Consider the following 19,414-nt stretch of genomic DNA (forward strand, 5'->3'; position numbering starts at 1 on the left):
GGCAGGCAGAGGAAGAGGGAGAAGCAGGCTCTCCGCTGAGCAGGGAGCCCGATGGAGGGCTCGATCCCGGGACCCTGGGATCACGACCTGAGCCGAAGGCAGCTGCTTAACCAACTGAGCCACCGAGGTGCCCCTGACACAACATTCTTTTCCAAAAGAGTGAGGTAGCCAATATCAGGGCTGGCCCATAGCTTGGGAGGAGACCTGCTGTGGAAAGCTCTAGACAAATGTGAATTTGAATTCAGAAAAATGATGCATATCTGTACACTGACAGAGGGGAATAGAAGTTGACTGGCTACTCTGAGAGATGCCATGAAGGAGTCAGACCAAAGTCATGAAAATTTTAATTTCGATGTAAGCAGAGACCTCAAGGCAGAGAAGAATAAAGTAAGTAGTAGTAGACAGCACCAGGGTGGGTAACTGAAAAGGGGTTAATGGCAGAACATATGGACTTCTGTTGTGGATGGGACAGATCATATCGTTATCACCCTTCCAGTTCTCTTCTCTGTAGCTGTCCTGTGGTTCTTGTCCTCACAATTTTTCAAATAAGGATCCTGTTGGCTTTAGTCTTAGTATCCTTACACAATTATCCTCCATCGCTTGAGCTGTATGGATGGTCTTTATTCTATACATCCAAAAGAACCTGCTTAACATGGGTGTCTTACAAAAGGAGAGAACACTGGGGCACCTGAGTGCCTCAGTCAGTTGAACATCTGACTCTTGTTTTCAGCTCAAGTTATGATCTCATGGTTGTGGGATTGAGCTCATGTGGGTTCCATGCCCAGCAGGCAGTCTGCTTGAAGATTCTCTCCCTCTGCCTCTCTCCCCACTCATGTGCGTGCATCCTCTAAAATAAATAAATCAATCTTTTTTTTTAAAAAAAAGGAAGGAACACATAGCAAATTTAAGCCACTGCATAAATTTATCAAGTCATCTTTCCTAGCTAGAAAATATGCTATTTGAGCAGGATTTTACATAGTAAATTTGTTTGCCAAGACAGAATTGCTATTTAATAAAATATTTTCTGCCTCATATCCTCCTTCTTAAATGTATTTGTTCCAATAAGAATAGACCTTCTGGATTTTGAACAAAATAAAAATTTGATAAATCAGATCATTTGGGGGTTGCCTCTCCCACAAATCTTTATGATGACCTTAACCCATCTCTTTTATAAGCTCAATTATGACCAACTTTGTTTCCTTAATGCTAGCATAGTGCTAACACATGATCGAAAATTAACTTAAATATTGTCCTCACTTGTATTGTGTAACATTTCCATATCTTTATTTTGATAAGAAACAAACGCTCAGTAGAAAATAAATATTAAAAAAAAAGAAAAGAAAAGAAAGAAAAATACAGTCATGCAACTAAAATTTGTGGACCTGTCTTCGGTCTTGGCTACTGTAGAATGAATGGAAAACTCTCCCCTCTCAAGGAGATTTACAGTCTAGTGGAGGAAACAAAAATGCAGAATATGTTCAATATAATGTGACAACTGCTAGAAGATAGATAGGGGCAAAATGCTAAGAAGCATGGAGGAGAGAGTAACTGAGGTAAGAGAGAGGAGGAGAGATAAAGGAGATTGTAATCTACCACACTATTGCTGAATTTGACAGGGGTGTTTTGAGTTGCAAGATGTTGAAAAGTAAGTAGGATTGTCCCTAGCTGACAAAGACAGGGAGATGAATGCTGGGGAATGGGGTGGCCTATACTGACTATGGACTAAATTCAAACTTACTCTAAACAGGGAATAGCGTCTTTAAAATAGTGAAGGCATTAAAAAACATTAAAAAACATTGGCTGTTCAGGAACTAGAAGTAGTTTGGTATGTGTATCAGTTATCTTTGGTCACACTAAAGCTGTGTAACAAATCATCCCCAATCCAGTGGCTTAAACAACAACCATTTATTATTTCTCATGAATCTATGGGTAGGCTGGGTGGATCTGGCTGCATTCTGCCCATCTAAGCAAGGTTCCCCCTTATATCTGTGATCGACTGTCTTGTAGCTAGGAGCTAACTGGTCTAAGAGGGCCTCAGCCAGGATGACATGTCTGCACTATGTGGAATCTCATCCTCAACCAAACTGGCCTGGGTTTGTTTTTGTGACAGAAGCAGTGTTAGGGTAAAAAGCCATAAAGCCTTTTGAGAACTACACATGGAACCAGCACACCGTCCACGTTCTATAAGGCATCACAAGTCACCAGGCCAGTGCAAATTCAAAGAGTGAGAATGTCATTAGGTACTACATAGTCACATAGCAGAGTGTGGAGAGGCAGGAAATGAGGGTCATGTTTGCTATCAATCTATGTCATTGTGTAGGAACGGAAGGGTGGTGGGAGGTGAGTCTGGGAAGCTTATATACCCCAGGCCTTGTAAATGGAGATAAGAAATGTGAACTGGAGGGTCAAGCGCGAGTTGGAAGGATTAGAGGCCGAGCAGCGATAGGATCACTGTCTCACTTTAGGAAAATATCTCTGGCAGCAATAAAGAGGATGGATTGGAGAGATCAGACCTTTTCCTTGTAAACAAATATCTGAGATGGAACTCTGCATAGTTCTCTCTTTATTTATATCCCACCGCATTCCAAAGAAGATAGGACGCCACAACTCTTCCATAGTTGCCATCAAAAATATATGAATTTATGCCCTGTCTACTTCCAGAAAGAATTTGAAGCAGCTCTAGTTGAATTCTGCCCAAAGGCTATCTTAGAAGTGTGTCGCTGTCTGTATTAACTAAGCTACCAGCAAATGAAGCCTCAGAGCTTCTAGCCAAAGAATATTCCTGGAGGTGAAATAAACAGAGGTGAATTTGGCTGCTTGAAAACACATGTAAGCTCTCAATTTAGAACTCTGATTCCATGATGGCTGATGAGAAAGAAAGGTATGGCAGGCAGGGCGAGTTCAAAAAGAATAGATACCATTCCAGTCATCTTAGGAAATGCCACAATAATTTCTGCTTAGCAGACACAAAAATAGGCTGGTAAAACTGATAGCCTGCCTGTAGGACGAAGCTGAAAGAACCAAAAAGACTGCAGAGATCAAACGAGTAACTGGCAAAGTTAAAGTTGCTTTTCAGCCTGTTGTTAATGTTGGAACTTGAAAAAAGTCTATTTTGCATATGAAAGTAAAATAAAGTAGCCATGAGGATGAGGGGCACGGACTTGCATAGGAGGTTCTTTCTGAATTGATTTTAGTAGCCAAGAGGGAAAATGCATTTAAATTCAGTGTTTGTCAATGAGTAAATCCTTTTGTTTCAGGATTAAGAACCTAGATCCCACTCTTTCCGTTCACCTGATTTACGTTAATTGAAGACGCGCTGTGCAGCTGTGTGCTAAATACTGGGGCTACAGAGATGAGTTAGATAGGATCCTTGTTCTTCAGTTGCTCATGGAGAGACACGGAATAAGACAAAGAGCCACAGGTCTTGTTACGTGCTAGTACCAAAAACCCTGTGAGGCCTTACAAAAGAGGGCAAAAGCCTTGTTTCTCTGCATTCTTGCCGTTTTGTCTCCCGTTTGTGTTCTTGGGACAAGAGGCCAAGGAGAACTGTGTTGGTGCTTCCTATACACGAACATGTCCAGAGGTTCATGAACCTCTGTTACCTAGAAGCTATGCTTCTAACTGGCACTAACATGTAGACTTCTTTCATCCAAAATGTTCCCAAAGAGCTTGCAACACCACACGGTGCAGATATACAGTTCAGACGTCTGTCCTCTTATTCATAGAGATGATGTTGACAGTTACGATCACGGAAGTCCCCCACGACGTGCAACCCCAGTTCATGCCTGCTATCCCAGAGGACTTATAATCACAGCCCCCCTCAAAAGAGTACTAGTTTGGATGATAAATTATAGGGTCACCATATTAATTCTAACAACAGATCCTCAGTTAAACCTGAGCAACCGAGCTGGTTTTTTCCAGAAGTGATTCTTTTTTGTGGGTTCCAAGTTATCCACCTCTCCTGCACAATGCCTTTTTTGGTCAGGGATGTGAACTTTCATGATGTCTGGCCTAGTTTAAGAGTGTTGTTTGTGCAACCAGGTTTTCCTCAGGGCAGAGGTGGCTACTCTGTGTGGAGATCTTGACCATGGGGGACCCATCACTCCCCTGCAAGGGGAAAGCTGGCTCCAGCAACTGCCTGGTAATTGTAACCTTGACAAATGAGACACTCCCTCAGTACACTTTGCACCTGCATGAAAATTCACACACCAATCTTAAAATTTCACCACTATGTTATTTTAATACATTGCATATTTGTTAAATACTTGTCACGCATCCTAAAATATGCTGAAAATAAAGATTTCTAAAGAGAATTTTAAAAGGCACTAGGACAAAACCTTTTCTGCTGTGTGTGGGGGGGGGGAGCACGGGCAGGGATTTTGGCCTCTGTTTTCTTTTTCTGTCACAAATTATTTTTTCATGGCAATTAATGGCTCAATAGTGAACTATTTTGGGGCATTTTACAAATTGGATGTGACGCAACCATTTTTTTTTCTTTGTCTAGTAAGCTTTTATGGTTGGAATTTCTATAATAATTACTATTTGGTATGAGCCTTGCTTGAGTTCTACTATTACATGAACTACTGGAAAGACAGACTCTGGCCTTTAGACCAGTTCAAGTCAGAGCTTAGCCAATCTATAACTGTGTGACCCAGAGTAAGGGATATTAGGGTCTAGCTACTTTGTTGTTGGGAGGACCATAATAGGGTTTTATATCTAGTAGATGCTCAACAAATGCTAATTTCTTTCTCTTTGCACTCTACTAAAGAAAATACCTCTCCCAACTTTTGACTGTACAATTTTATTGATTTTTTTCTTACCCCTATGAAACTACTATATTTATATATATTTAACTATAATTAAAAAAATTCTTAGGGCACCTGGGTGGTTCAGTCGGTGAAGCATCTGCCTTCGGCTCAGGTCATGATCTCAGGGTCCTGGGATCGAGCCCCACATCTGGCTCTCTGCTCAGTGGGGAGTCTGATTCTCCCTTTCACTCTCCCTCTGTGTTCTCTCTCTCTTAAAAAAATAAATAAAAATAAAAATAATTTTTGACTATAAATATCCTTAGATAAAATGAATATCCTTGGAGAAATGACACCAATGTTTCTTCAGGTTTCAGATTTTGAGGATGCTTTTGCTAATGCAAATGAAGATGTCTATCTTTTTTTTAAAGATTTATTTATTAATTTTAGAGAGAGAATGTATGAGCAGGGGGAGGGGCAGAGGAAGAGAGAATGGGAAAGAAGCAGACTCCCTGTTGAGCACAGAGCCCAATGCAAGGCTGGATCTCAGGACCTGAGATTATGACCTGAGCTGAAATCGAGGGTCAGATGCTTAACCGACTGAGCCACTCAGGCGCCCCTGAAGATGTCTATCTTAAGGAAATAAAAAATTGGTAGGCTACTTTCTATTTGTACATATAAAGTATTGAATTTAACATTTTTAAATTAACTTAAACATAACTTCCTAAAGTTAACTGAAATTATTTTTTTTGTGAAAATTTCTAAAACACATAAAAAGGTTGCTCTAGTAATAAAGAATCATGGTCCTATGCAAATAAGAGAAATTGGCACCTTGTTCTGGAAGAAATACATGGCAGCATGTGAGGAGGATTTAGAAGGGTGACCTTGGAGAACATGTCTAAAAGGGGAAATTCTTTAGAGGACATATATCTATTATAAGACACTCATGATAAAAGTCAAATGCTTTTTGAAAATGCCATTTAGAGGAACAAATCTCTCTCCTGCTGGGAGGACACACTCTCCATTGTAAGCACATTGGAAAGATATTTGATGAGGGCTGGAGAAGGGACAAGTATGCATGGAGGTGTTAGAGGTGGAAGAGCAGGACACACGAAAACAGTGGGGTGTTTTCCATGGGATAGAAAGGTAGGGCTCCATGTCAAAGGGAGGCTTTGAAGGAGGACATATATGATGACACCAATTTGAACAGGGAAACTATATCATGAAAATATCTTCTAGTTGTTTGTGCACGTCACCCTTGCAGGGAAGAAAATGAGCACCCGTTGTGAAATCATACCCTCACACCTCTGTATGGTTAGCCTCGCACCTTTTTCATTTTTCTCCAAAGTACTCATTGCATTTTAAAATGCTATACAATTTGAGTAATTTTGTGTATTATCTATCTCCCTTGCTAAAAAGAATGAGGGCAGGTACATCTATGTAAAGAACAACATATTAGCTATTCTGTCTGACATATCAAATGCAATTATAATAAGCCGTGTTTCTTTATGATTTTTACTAATCTAGGTATTTTGCAAAGACTTTGACAATTTCTTAGAGTAGATGTTAAAGTTTTAAGGGGACAAAAGGAAAATGATCAGCTTCTGTTTTCCAGCAAGGAGAGTAATCTTCAAAACATAAAGGGTAGAACAAAGAAAAGGATTATGAAGGAATACAATGAACAATAGAATGCCAACCAATTAAATAACCTAGAAGAAGTGGACACATTCTTGGAAAGAAATAAACTACCAAAACTAACTAAAAAAGAAATATAAAATCTGAATAAATTCATAACAAATAAGTAGATTAAATCAGTACTTGGTAAAATTCCAACAAAGAAAAGTTCAGGATCAGTTGGCTTCACTGGTGAATTCTACCATTTGAAGAATAATTAACACTAATCTTTTTCAAATTCTTCAAAAAGTGAAATCCTTTTCAAACTCTTCCAAGAACTTCCAAACTCATTCCATAAGACTGGTATTACCATGATACCAAAGCCACAAAAACAAATCACAAGAAAACTTCAGACCAATATCCCTCGTGAATAAAGATGCACATCAAAACCAAAATGAGATACTGCTTCACACCCACTAGGGTGGCTATAATAATTTTAAAAGAGGGGAGGTGGTGTGGCTGTTCCTTAAAAAGTTAAAGATAAAATTACCATATGACCCAGCAATCCTACTTCTAGGTGTACACCTAAGAAAACTGAGAAAAGACTCAAACAGATAGTTGTACACCAAAGTTATTTATTTATTTATTTATTTATTTATTTATTTATTTATTTAAAATTTCTTTACACCAATGTGGTTTTTTAAAAAAGATTTTATTTACTTATTAGAGAGAGAGAGAACATGAGCAGGGAGAGGGGCAGAGGGAAAGGGAGAAGCAGACTCCTCTCTGAGCAGGGAGCCCGATGTGGGACTCGATCCCAGGACCCTGGGATCATGACCTGAGCCGAAGGCAGATGCTTAACTGACTGAGCCACCCAGGCACCCCAACACCAATGTTTTTTAAAGCATTGTTCATAATAGTCAAAAATGGAAACAACCCAAATGTCAATCAACTGATAGACAATAATGGCTAAATGAAATGTCATATATTCATACAATGAAATATTATTCTGTCATAAAAAGGAATGGAGTACTGACACATGCTACAACATGGATGAACCTGAAAACATTATGTTAAGTGAAAGAAGCTGGACACAAAAGGCCACATACAATTGTAAAATTGTACAATTCCACTTATATGAAATATTCAGAATAAGCATATCCAGAGAAAGCAGATTAGTGATGACCAACGTTGGTAGGGAAGAAGAACAGGAAGTGACTTCTTAATAGGTATGGGGTTTCTTTTGGGGATGATGAGAACGTTCTGGAATTAGATAGTGGTGACGGGCCACATGTTGTGAATGTACTAAAAGCCACTAGATTGTACACTTTGAAATGGTTACAATGGTGAATTTTATGTTAAGTGAACTTTACCTCAATAAAAAATCCCAAAAGGCTGATAGGGAAATAGAATTAGGGATACAACACTCATAAACTTCTCAGTGACCCATAGAAACAGGTGGGGATATAATTTTAAAAAACAGAAAATAATCCAACAGAATTGGTATTACAGCTTTACACATGGTAAATGATTAAGAAATGAATAAATACCATAATACATATGGTACTTTACCTTGATAAATATCTGAAGTTTGCTTGTAGGAGTGAGTGCTTACACTCCCACTAGGCTTGCCTGCTTTGGCTCCATACCCACTACCATATACCTACTAGAGGAAGTAAACAAAAGAATAAGAGACAAAAAAGATGAAGAGAGAAAAGAAAAAGGATGAAAAAATACAAAACAAGCTGAGAGAAATGGGTATATTAAAGGAAGTTTAGGGCAGGAGTCCATCAGAAGGCTTATAGCTTGAGAGTTTTTGTGTATTGGTGACAGGGGAATCATTTGAAATAAAAAGAACCTTATAACACCAGATGTGGATGGATGGATGTGGTGGCCCAATATACTTATGAGGTGTGTGCCTGGATACATTTTACATATTCCTACACAGCTCCATTCAGCTGGGTGCGGTTTTCTGCATTCACCTAATCGTTCCACTTGGAACAAATTTAGATTTTCAAAACATGCACTAAAGTAGAACTGACTACATTATAATAGCCTTTTCATATAATTATGAAGTTTTTAAAAATATTTTCCTAAAACTCAACAAATTCTTAAAGATTAGTCTCAGTGTATTATCTTAAACTATATTAATAAGCTTTTCACACTCTGTTACATTAAAATTCAAGGCCTATCTTTGTATTTTGGATTTTTTTTTAATTTATTTGACATAGAGAGAGGGAACACAAGGAGGGGGAGTAGGAGAGGGAGAAGCAGGCTTCCAGCTGAGCAGGGAGCCCGAAGCGGGGCTCGATCCCAGGACGCTGGGATCATGACCCAAGCTGAAGGCAGAAGCTTAACCGTCTGTGCCACCCAGGCACCCCCTATCTTTGTATTTTGAATAGATTGTTTACCCATGCATGATTTTGTAATATCATCCTTTGGCCACTTGGAAAGTATTGGTTCATTGAGTTACTAGCAAACCAAATCCAACCACATTTTTTTTTAAAGGATTATATTCCATGACTAAGCAGAATTTATCCTAGGATGCAAGGTTGTTTCAACATATGAAAATCGATCAATGTAACATACCATATTAAAAGAATAAAGGACAAAAACTACATGATCATTTCAATAGATGCAGAAAAGCATTTGACAGAATCTGATACCCTTTCATTATAAAATAACATTCAACAACAAATCAGAAAAAGAAGGATACTTTTGCAACTTGATAGAGGACATCTACAAAAACCCACAGCTAATATTATACTTACTGGTAAAAAACTGAAAACTTTCCCCCAAATCAGGAAAAGAGCAAATCTGTTTACTCTCACCACTTCAGCATTCAACATACTACTCAACATTATACTGGAGATTTAGCTACCATAATTAAGCAAGAAAGGGAATAAAGGGTATCCAAAATGGAAGGCCAGAGTAAAACTGTCTGTATTTGTAGAGGACATCATTTTACATATGGAAAATCCTAGGAAAATACAAAAGAAAAAAACTATTAGAGCTAATAAACAAGTTCAACAAGGTTCCAGGATAAAAGATAATTATGCAAAAATTAGTTATATTTCTATACACTAGCAATGAACAATCTGAAATAAAATTTTTAAAAATTCCATTTACAATATTATCAAAAAGAATAAAATTGTTACAAAGAAAATCAACCAAATGAGTTCAAGATTTGTACTCTGATAACTACAAAACATTATCAAAAGAATTAAAGATTTAATAAATGGAAAGACATCCTATGTTCATGTATTGAAAGACTTGATATTGTTAATTTAAAAGGCAATACTCCCCAAATTGATCTTCATAGTCAATGCAATTTCAGCTACCTTTTTTTTCAGAAATGGACAAGCTGATCCAAAAATTCAGATAGAAATGGAAGAGACCCAGATAGCCTAAACAACCTTAAAAAAGAACAAAGATGGAGGACTTACACTTACCAAATTTCAAAACTTACTACAAAGCTATAATATTCAGAACAATGTAGTAGTGGTATAAGGATAGTATAGAGCACAGGAAGAGAATTGAAAGTGCAAGAATAAACCTCACATTTGCAGTCAATTGATTTTCAACAAGGGTTCCAAGAATATCCAATGGAGAGAAGAATAGCCTTTTTAACAAATCGTACTGGTACTATTAGCTCCATATGCAAAAGAATGAAGTTGAAACCCTACCTCACACCATACACAAAAATTAACTCCAAATGGCTAAAAGATTTAAATTTAAGGGCAAAACTGTAAAACTCTTAGAAGAAAATATAGGTATAAGCCTTTGTAATCTTGGATTAGGCAACAGTTTCTTACATATGACACCAAAAGCATAAGAACAACAAAAATAAATAAATAGATAAAGAAATAAATAAATAGAAATTCATCAAGTGTAAAAATTTTGTGTTTCAAAAGAAACTATCAAAAAAGTTAAAAGACAATCCACAGAACAGGAGAAAATATTTGCAAATCATACATGTGATAAAGGACTAGTATCCAGAATATAAAAGACCTCTTGTGACTCAACAATAAAAACACCAATAATGCAATTGAAAAATGGGCAAATACTTTGGATAGTCATTCTTCAGAGATATAAATGGCTAATAAGCACATGAAAAGATGCTCAACAGCATTAGCCATTACTGAAATGCAAATCAAAACCACAATGAGATATCACTACACACCAATAAAAGGGCTATAATAAAAAAGTTGAAAAATAACAAGTGTTGGCTAAAATGTGGAGAAATTGGAACCTTCTTCCACTGCTGGTAAGAATGTAAAATGGTGCAACTGCCTTTGCAAACAACTCTTCAAAATATTAAACAGAGTAACCCTGTGACCCATCAATTCTACTCATATGTATACATCCAAGAAAAATGAAAACATATGTCCATACAAAAACTTGCATGCAAATGCTCATAGCAGCATTATTTATAATGGCCAAAAAGTGGAAACAACCCAAATGTCTGTCAACTGATGAGTGGATAAATAATACATGGTACCTCTATACAATATTTTTGGCACTAAAAAAGAATGAAATAATGATACATGCTACAACCTGGATGAGCATTGAAAAGATTATGCTAAGTAAGGGCGCCTGGGTGGCTCAGTTGGTTAAGCGACTGCTTTCGGCTCAGGTCATGATCCTGGAGTCCCTGGATCGAGTCCCGCGTCGGGCTCCCTGCTCGGCGGGGAGTCTGCTTCTCCCTCTGACCCTCCCCCCTCTCATGTGCTCTCTCTCATTCTCTCTCTCTCAAATAAATAAATAAAATCTTTAAAAAAAAAAAAGATTATGCTAAGTAAAAGAATACAATCACAGAAGACAAACTATTATATGATTCTGTTTATACAAAATGTTCAGAATAGGCAAATCTGTAGAAATAGAAAGTAGATTAATGGTTGCCTAGGATTGAAGGTTTAAGAGGAAATGGGGTGTGATGTTAATTGGTACAGGATTTCTTTTCTGGGTGATGAAAATGTTCTGAAATTAGATTCTGAGGTTTGCACAACTCTGTAAATATACTAAAAGCCACCAGATTGTACACTTTAAAAGAGTGAATTTTATACTTAAATCATATCTCAATAAACAATAAAGACTATAGTGATTTAGGAGTTAGCAATGGGTCATTTAAGAATAAATAGTACTTTACTAATCTCATTTATTATCACATTTTCATAGGTGGACTAGACAAATAGATCAGAGAAATAACATAGACATAAACAATGTACCTTGATTTAAATATGTAATTTGACTTCATCATTGTTCATTTATTTATTCAGTAATTTATTTTTTGTTGCAAATTTACTAAGAATGTGCCTGAATTATGCTAGCTATTCCAGACCTGTTGATCCATATGACACAACTCATTGTGGAATGAGCCTATTACAAAAAAACCATTTTGTAAATTAGGAAAGAGAAGCACAGAGAGGTTAAATAACTGACCCAATATCACACTGGTAGTAAGTAACAAAGCAAGGATTTGAATCCAGTTATATTATTACATTACACTTCCAACAGCAGAATGCTTATAGGTAAGAGTAGTTAACACTGTAATTAGGGAGATTCACAAAGGGTTGAATTAAGTGTATGCAAAGAATATTAATCCATAGACTGATCTCAACCTGGAGGAACATCCCCAGAGTGGTCAAAGGGTTCTTTCCACGGCCAAATTCCATTTGATAGCCTTATCAACAACATAATGGAGACACAAAAGGCAAGCTGACCACAATTGCCTTTGACATAAAGCTGGAAGTGATAGTTGATATGCTCAAAGAAAGAATCAGGATTCAAAAAGGTTTCATCAGACTGGAACTATGGGCTGATATCAATACCGGATGCAGGGAGAACTGGCTTAACAGAAATTCACATGAAAAAGACTTGGATATTTAATTGAGAGCAAGCTCACTATGATCCAAAGGGGTGAGCCAAAAAAGCTAAGGCATTCTTATCCTGCATTAAAAGAAATGTAGTGTCCAGGAAAAGGATTAGAATTGTACTTCTGGTCACTGCTCATGTCAGACAAATCCTGAAGTATTTTCTTCAGCTGTTGTTAAGGAGAATATTGACAAAGTGGAGTATGTTCAGAGGAGAGAGATCAGGAGAGTGACACTGGCTCATGAGAAGAACTGGAGATGTTTAGCTTAATCTGAAGACTTGGACAGCGCAGTGGAGGTGAGAGAAGAAAAGTGAAATAGCTATTTTCAAAGATTTGAAGGGATATCTTCGGGCTGATGGTTTAATCTAATGCTGTTTACTCTAACAGAATTAGGACTCAATGAGACAAGAAAATTTCATTAACTATTTGCAAATAATTGGAGTTGAGGAAAATAAAATAATCTACCTTGCAATTTAGCGAGCAGTTGCTCATGGGACTCATTCAAGAAGAGTCTGGATGACCACTTGTAAATTAGAGATTCTTGGAATTTCACTGAAGTTTGGACTCAAGGACCCATAAGATCCATTTGAACTCAAAAAGCCAATAATATGTATTAAGAAAGCTACTATAGTAAATATTCTACATGCATTATCATATTTAGCCCTGATAAGATCTTAATGAAATATTTTATTATTCCCATTTTATCACCAAGGAAACTGGGGCCTTAGACAGGTAAAGTCATTTCACCAAAGATAAATGGCTTGTAAGTTCAAGAGCTTGCACTCAAACTAAGTGTGCGGTGATTTCAGAGCCTCAGATCTTAAATGCTCTCCTAAAAACTCTTAATCTCTATGTTATTTAATGAATTATAATCGATTGTGATTGTGAGATAGTTTGGTTCACATTCTATTAGTCCAGAGTGACTACATATTGAAGGGTGTTGTATTGTTAGACATTTGAATAATTCAAGGTCAATAGGAACTCTTACCTTTGTGGAGAGTAAATGCTTGTCCAGTGGAATTTCAGGATTGACACGTTCAATGTTTAAAAAAGCAAACAGCTTAGCTCATATTTTCATTCTTGGATTATTTTAAATAACGCAGTGCCAGAGTACACAAAAGCAGATAGCTTGGTTTCAGATTTTCATTCCTGAATTGGGACTCCAATATGCATGCCATGCTGACAGATGCCTACCAAAGAATGGAAGGAGTAAGGGATGGAAATTACCGTATTTACTCTTGTGTTAGGCAGATGACTTTCCTGCAACTTGCATAACAGGTGCTCTCTAACATGCTGTTTGGAAAAATATGTGCTTAACTTCAACTTATAGGTCCCCCCACAAAGTTTAAGTCTTTAGAAGGGAGAAAGGTCAGTAGTGGTTTGCTTCAATAAACTATTGCCTGGTTCAGAGTAACTGTGGGACAGTCAAATCAGAAATAAATTCATTCATTCATTCTTTTAAAAAAAAGATTTTATTTATTTATTTGAAAGAGAGAGGGTGCACAAGTGGGGAGAGGGGCAGAGGGAGAGGGAGAAGCAGACTCCCCACTGAGCAGGGAGCCAGATGCTGGGCTCGATCCCAGGACCCTGAGATCATGACCTGAGCTCAAGGCAGCCACTTAACCAACTGTGTCCCATTCATTTATTCTTCATTCATTTAGGAAACAAACAGATGAATGAAATTATTATAGATTTTGATAAGTAGAAGAAAGAATATACATCTGGTGCTCTCATAAAAATTAAGGGGAATCTTCTTAGATGGGGTGGCCCAAGAAAGGGCACTCTGAATTGGTGACCTTTCTGCTGAAGCTTGAATGATGAGAAAGAGCCCAGGGGAAGAGTACTCTCTCTACAAGACACAGAAGCTGAAAGGCTCTATGGCTGCAAGGGGTTTAGCATATTCCAGGCAAACACAGAAGAGAGCAGTAGTTCAGATGAGAGATGTCTATGGTGGAAATGGAGACAAGTGGATAAAGTGGAGGCATATTTTGGAAGTTGAAATCAAACACTAGAATGCACTCTATACGTATATGAAATATCCTTGGTGCATTACACACAGACACATATCACACACACACATACACACATGTATTACACACACACACACACAGCTCTAGTTCTATATAATCTCAAGAAATCTTCAATATGTTTCAGTCTTGAATCAAATAGTTTTGAATAAAAGCAATTCCTTTTTCTTAATGGGAAAGACAGACAATTCACTTTCTATTAGAAACTCCCTCTCTCTCTCCTTCCTCCTTCCCTTCTTCCCTCCCTGAATTCCTTCCTTCTTGCCTGCCTGCCTGCCTTCTTTCAATGATATTTATTACATGGCTACTTGCTGTTAAGCACTGAGCTTGGTATTGGGCCTATTGTTATAAGCCCAATATATATGTAAAACAGTCCTGGTTTCTGCCTTCATGAAGTTTCAGTTAATTGGAAGTGAATTAACCTAGGACAAAATTTTATCTACTTTAGGTTTCTATGTTTTTTAAGTTAGTTACTGAATGCTTATTAGCACCAGCCAGTATTTCTAAGTACTCTGCATGTGTAATCTTAATTAATCTGTAAAACAAACACATTCCCATTCTACTAGTTCTGCTAATGAGGAAGATGATGCTCAGGGAAGCTACTGGCTCTAAGTATGTGGCAGAGCTGGAGTGGGCGCCCAGGTCCGTGGAACTCTCAGCTCCAGCTCTTAATTGCAATGCTTTGTGGTATCTTTCATTCTACTTCAAAGCTAATGAACCAAATATGTAAATAAAAGCAATCCAATGAACAAACAAACAAAAACTTGCATTAGCTGTTTCCTGCTACAGCTACGCTTGTGGTCTTCCTTTAGGTGAGAGCAGACTGGAGAACTTCTAGCTCCCTTCCTCAGGCTCCTCTGGGCTACTCGCATTTTAGGTATTTTTTAAGAGAAGTCATAAAATGGAGGTCACCAAGGCCAAGACTACTGATCTATTAGGTACCCTGAATCTCTAACTGATGACCACTGCTTATCTCTTAATGTTGAGGAAAGCCCTCACTGTTCTGTATTTTCATGGTGATCCTGTTGAATTACAGAACGGAGTTTTGCGTCTTGTTTCTTCCTCCATGTGCAGCCATACACATTTCACTGATGGTATTATGAACTCGATTTGAGATTCGTAGATTCATTACTTGAAGAAAATGTTTTACTAGAATCATAACAATGCAAATTAGTATCCCCGCTTGCTTTCTGCATCCACTTCCACTTCAAGTCAGTGACATGCAAAGGCAAATCTGGTTATATCCCTCATCAGCATTACACTCTCCAATAACTTGCCATTGCACCAAAGGAAAAGATCCACTCTTCACTGTGTCTTCTGTGGCCTGGCCTCTACCAGCTTTTGCTACCCCACTTTGCAACATCCTCTCCTGGGATTACTACTCTCCAGCTATCGTGTTCTTAGAGTTCCCTCCACCTGACGTGCTCTTTCTTGAATTCTTCCAATGGTTAATGCCCTTTCAGGCTTTAGTTCTTTCATTTCACCTCCTCAGGAAACTCTTCTATAATTATCATATCTACAGAAGATGCCTCTTGTCCAGTCTCTCCGGTAGATTATTCCTTAGAAGTCACGTGGTTAGTGTCTCCTTGCTTTTTGCCAGGACCACCAACAAGATTGTAAATTCAATGAGGGCACTCTCTCTCTCTCTGCTTCTTTAATATATCTCCAGTGCCTAGACCACATAGAAGGCATTAAATATCTGTGTTGAATACGTGAATAAGTGATATTTTTTCAGTTATATTCTTTTGATATATTTAAAAAACTTATTGGATTTTGATAAAATTTTATTCCATTTGGAATTTCTTTGATTTGGTATGTCAGATGTACTAATAGGAACTTCAGAAGTAATATGATTAGTCACCTGTATCACAGGCTGGAGAAAGAGTTGGACCAGTCATTGAACGAAATAAATATACTTCTGCAATGCAATGACTCAGAAATTATGGTGTGGGATGTAGTAACTTCAGAGTTTCTGTTTGGTGGTTGGCAAAGAAACCATTTCTGAGAGACAGGAGTTATGCTAAGATTTGTGACATGTCACTTATCTATACCTGTAGTAAAATATAAATTGAGGATATATGCTCAAGTCAAAGTATATTAAATTTATGAAATATATTATTATAATTTATATTTTCCATGCAATTCTACATTTCTATTTAGCAACTTTTATTACTCTATCCTTGTTAAAAGAAAAATAAAATTCTTTACAGGGCAAGTAATAATGAACAACTCTTTCTAGTTTACCACTGCCAAAGAAAGATCCTTCTTTATTTCCTTAAATAATATACCTTTAAAAAGGCAACATAGATTTTAGTAACACAACATTGCAAAAATGTGAAAGTGTGAAGAAATGATTTTTCCTGATTCAGAACTGAGGAATTCATTTTTTTAAGTTCAGTTTTGAACTCATGCCATATTTAATTATGGCAAGGGGAGAACTTGTATAATACCAGACATGCTAGGCTGCCATTTGTTTCTCTCATCACCCTGTACCAGACGAGGCAGTGTTGCTCGTTGCAATCTGAGTACCGAGCCCCAGGCAACAATGCCCATTACTCATCCTCTCAATCAAATATCAATGTGGGAAGTTTGTGACTTAGGCCAAAGATGAAAAGATCTGACCAGCTGTTCCTCTCAGGCCCAGTTCTGATCCCTGTGTGAAAAAAGAATACCTTAGAAAAATAATTGTGAGTCTGAATACAATGATTGCCAAACAAAGACTCTAGTTCTGTTTATTTAGGAAGAGCCATGTGCATCAATCTGGCTGTGAGCAAGGTATTCATGTGTGTGTTTCTGCCCAAGAGGGACAGCAAGATTCATCCATCTCCCTTGAATGGAGATTTCTCTGCGTGAATTGTTTGTCTTCTCTACCCCTTTCTTGGTATTTTCTGAAAAGAAGAAGGTCTTTAAGGTCAATAATAAATGATTACTAACTGTGAAACAGAAAACCAAAAATCTGGTCAGAATGGTCACCCTTGAGGATTGAAGCTCTGATAGTACAGAAGGATAAACTGTCCTAAGAGTTAATGTCAGTAGAACATTGGAGTTTAATGAGGGATTAACTGCAGAGGTGGCAGGAGGGATCTTCCCCAAGCAGGAACAGGACACTCCTCATCTCTGATCATATTATTCCCCATCCAACCCATTGTTTTCCCACTGGTTTTTGTCTGTCCTTCTTATGTGTCAAGTTTAGATTGAAACTTTCTTGGCCCTGAAGTCTGGATATGTTTTCCAATTTTTCCATGTTCTTGACATTCATAAATATTAACCGGCAATAATTAGGTTCTCTTTCTAAAGAGTGAGACATATGCCTTCATTGCCCTAAGAAAGAAGCTCTGGCCCTTCCATACACTGCAATTCACTTTTACAAGTCATACAAATACTTTTCATTCAGTTATATTCCATTTTCAATAGGATAGTCTGAAAAATTAAAATTATGAAGACTAGTTCTGATTTCTGTTAAGTAATATTTTATTTCAAGGTTAAAATATATTGGATCCTACAGAAGAATTTACTTTAGGGATATAAATAAAGAATATAAATTCCTTAAAGTCTTTTTACTTCACATGATACTTCTGATGTATGAAGAAAAACACATTTTACCACAGCTAATTCTGACAGGAAACTAGAATTCCAAAATTTTCAATTCTAGTTACACACTCAATTGGTTTAGAATAAAGAGAAATATTTATTCTAGCATGGAACAAAATGCATTTGTTTTAGACATCAATATTTATATTGATTCTTTTCAACACTTTTTGGTTTATGGGATTTCATATGATCAGCTATTCATATTCCATTATGCTTTCAAGGCCACGTACCTTTCTCTTGGGGAGATGTTGAGCTTACATTTCAAAGAAGACATATTAAAAATTTTGTTGTAAATGTAGCTCTACTAAAACAAGATAGATAGCTGATGTACCAGAGCACACAAAAACAATAGCTCAGTGCAGCTTCTTGTTCTCCAGGTGGAATTTCCCTCTTCCTAATTTTCTGCTTCATACCAATGAGTGTGTGTTATAATCACCTTGAAGAATGTGTGGTTTACCTTATTGTGTTTCACACGTGCATTTTTCTCTACAGTGATAATTGTCAACTAAGAAAGTTTCTGTTTTGAGAAAATTTATGTCAAAATTTCATACTAGTTTTAATTTATTTAAATGCCAAAGACCAAACTATATACAGGAATTTCAGTTGACTATAACTGATAAGCTAAATTAGTATTGTATCAGTAAATAATTATTTTCCCCAAAACATCACAAATCAAGAGGACCTATTGGATTGTGTAAAACAAAGTAACAACATTATAAAGCCATATCTTTTTTTTTTTTAAGATTTTATTTATTTATTTGAGAGACAGAGACTGAGAGAGAGAGCACATGAGAGGGAGGAGGGTTGGGAGGGTCAGAGGGAGAAGCAGACTCCCTGCCGAGCAGGGAGCCCGATGTGGGACTCGATCCCGGGAATCCAGGATCATGACCTGAGCCGAAGGCAGTCGCTTAACCAACTGAGCCACCCAGGCGCCCTAAAGCCATATCTAAACAGAAATTACATCTCTTTTACAATGACAAGATAGTCCTTATTATTTAGAGGCAAAATGAGAAGTGTTGAAATACCTTTTTCTAAAGACAACAGATAAGAATTAATCACATCTTAGTCTAGGGTATGAGGCATGCTAAGACACTATTAATAGGATTTTAAAAAAGTAGTGTGTGATGGTTTAATTGACAGCATTTTTTTTTTTTTAGTGGAACATAAAATAATAGTTCACCTTAGGGCCAATAGTATCTACATTGGAGGAAATGAAGATAGCCTGTAGCCTGAAGAAAGGCTTAAGTAGCCTTTTCTACAGAAGGAAATTTACTTTTAAAATACTGGAAATTGGAAATACAGAGAAGTTGGTAAAAGGATACAAGCTTTTAACTATAAAATGAATAAAGTCCAAAGTCTAATGTATAACATGGTACTATAGCTGATAATACTATATTGAATAACTGAAATTTGCTAAGGGAGTAGACTTAAGTGTTCTCTTACACACACAGAAGATAAATAGATGGCGTGATAGATAACGTTAATTAACTAGGTGGGAGGAATCCTGGGTCATAATGTATATGTATATCAAATCATCATGATGTACACTTTAAATAACTTAC

Source organism: Leptonychotes weddellii, chromosome 4 (assembly GCF_054177405.1).
Source record: "Leptonychotes weddellii isolate Sample4059 chromosome 4, ASM5417740v2, whole genome shotgun sequence".
Lineage (NCBI taxonomy): Eukaryota > Metazoa > Chordata > Mammalia > Carnivora > Phocidae > Leptonychotes > Leptonychotes weddellii.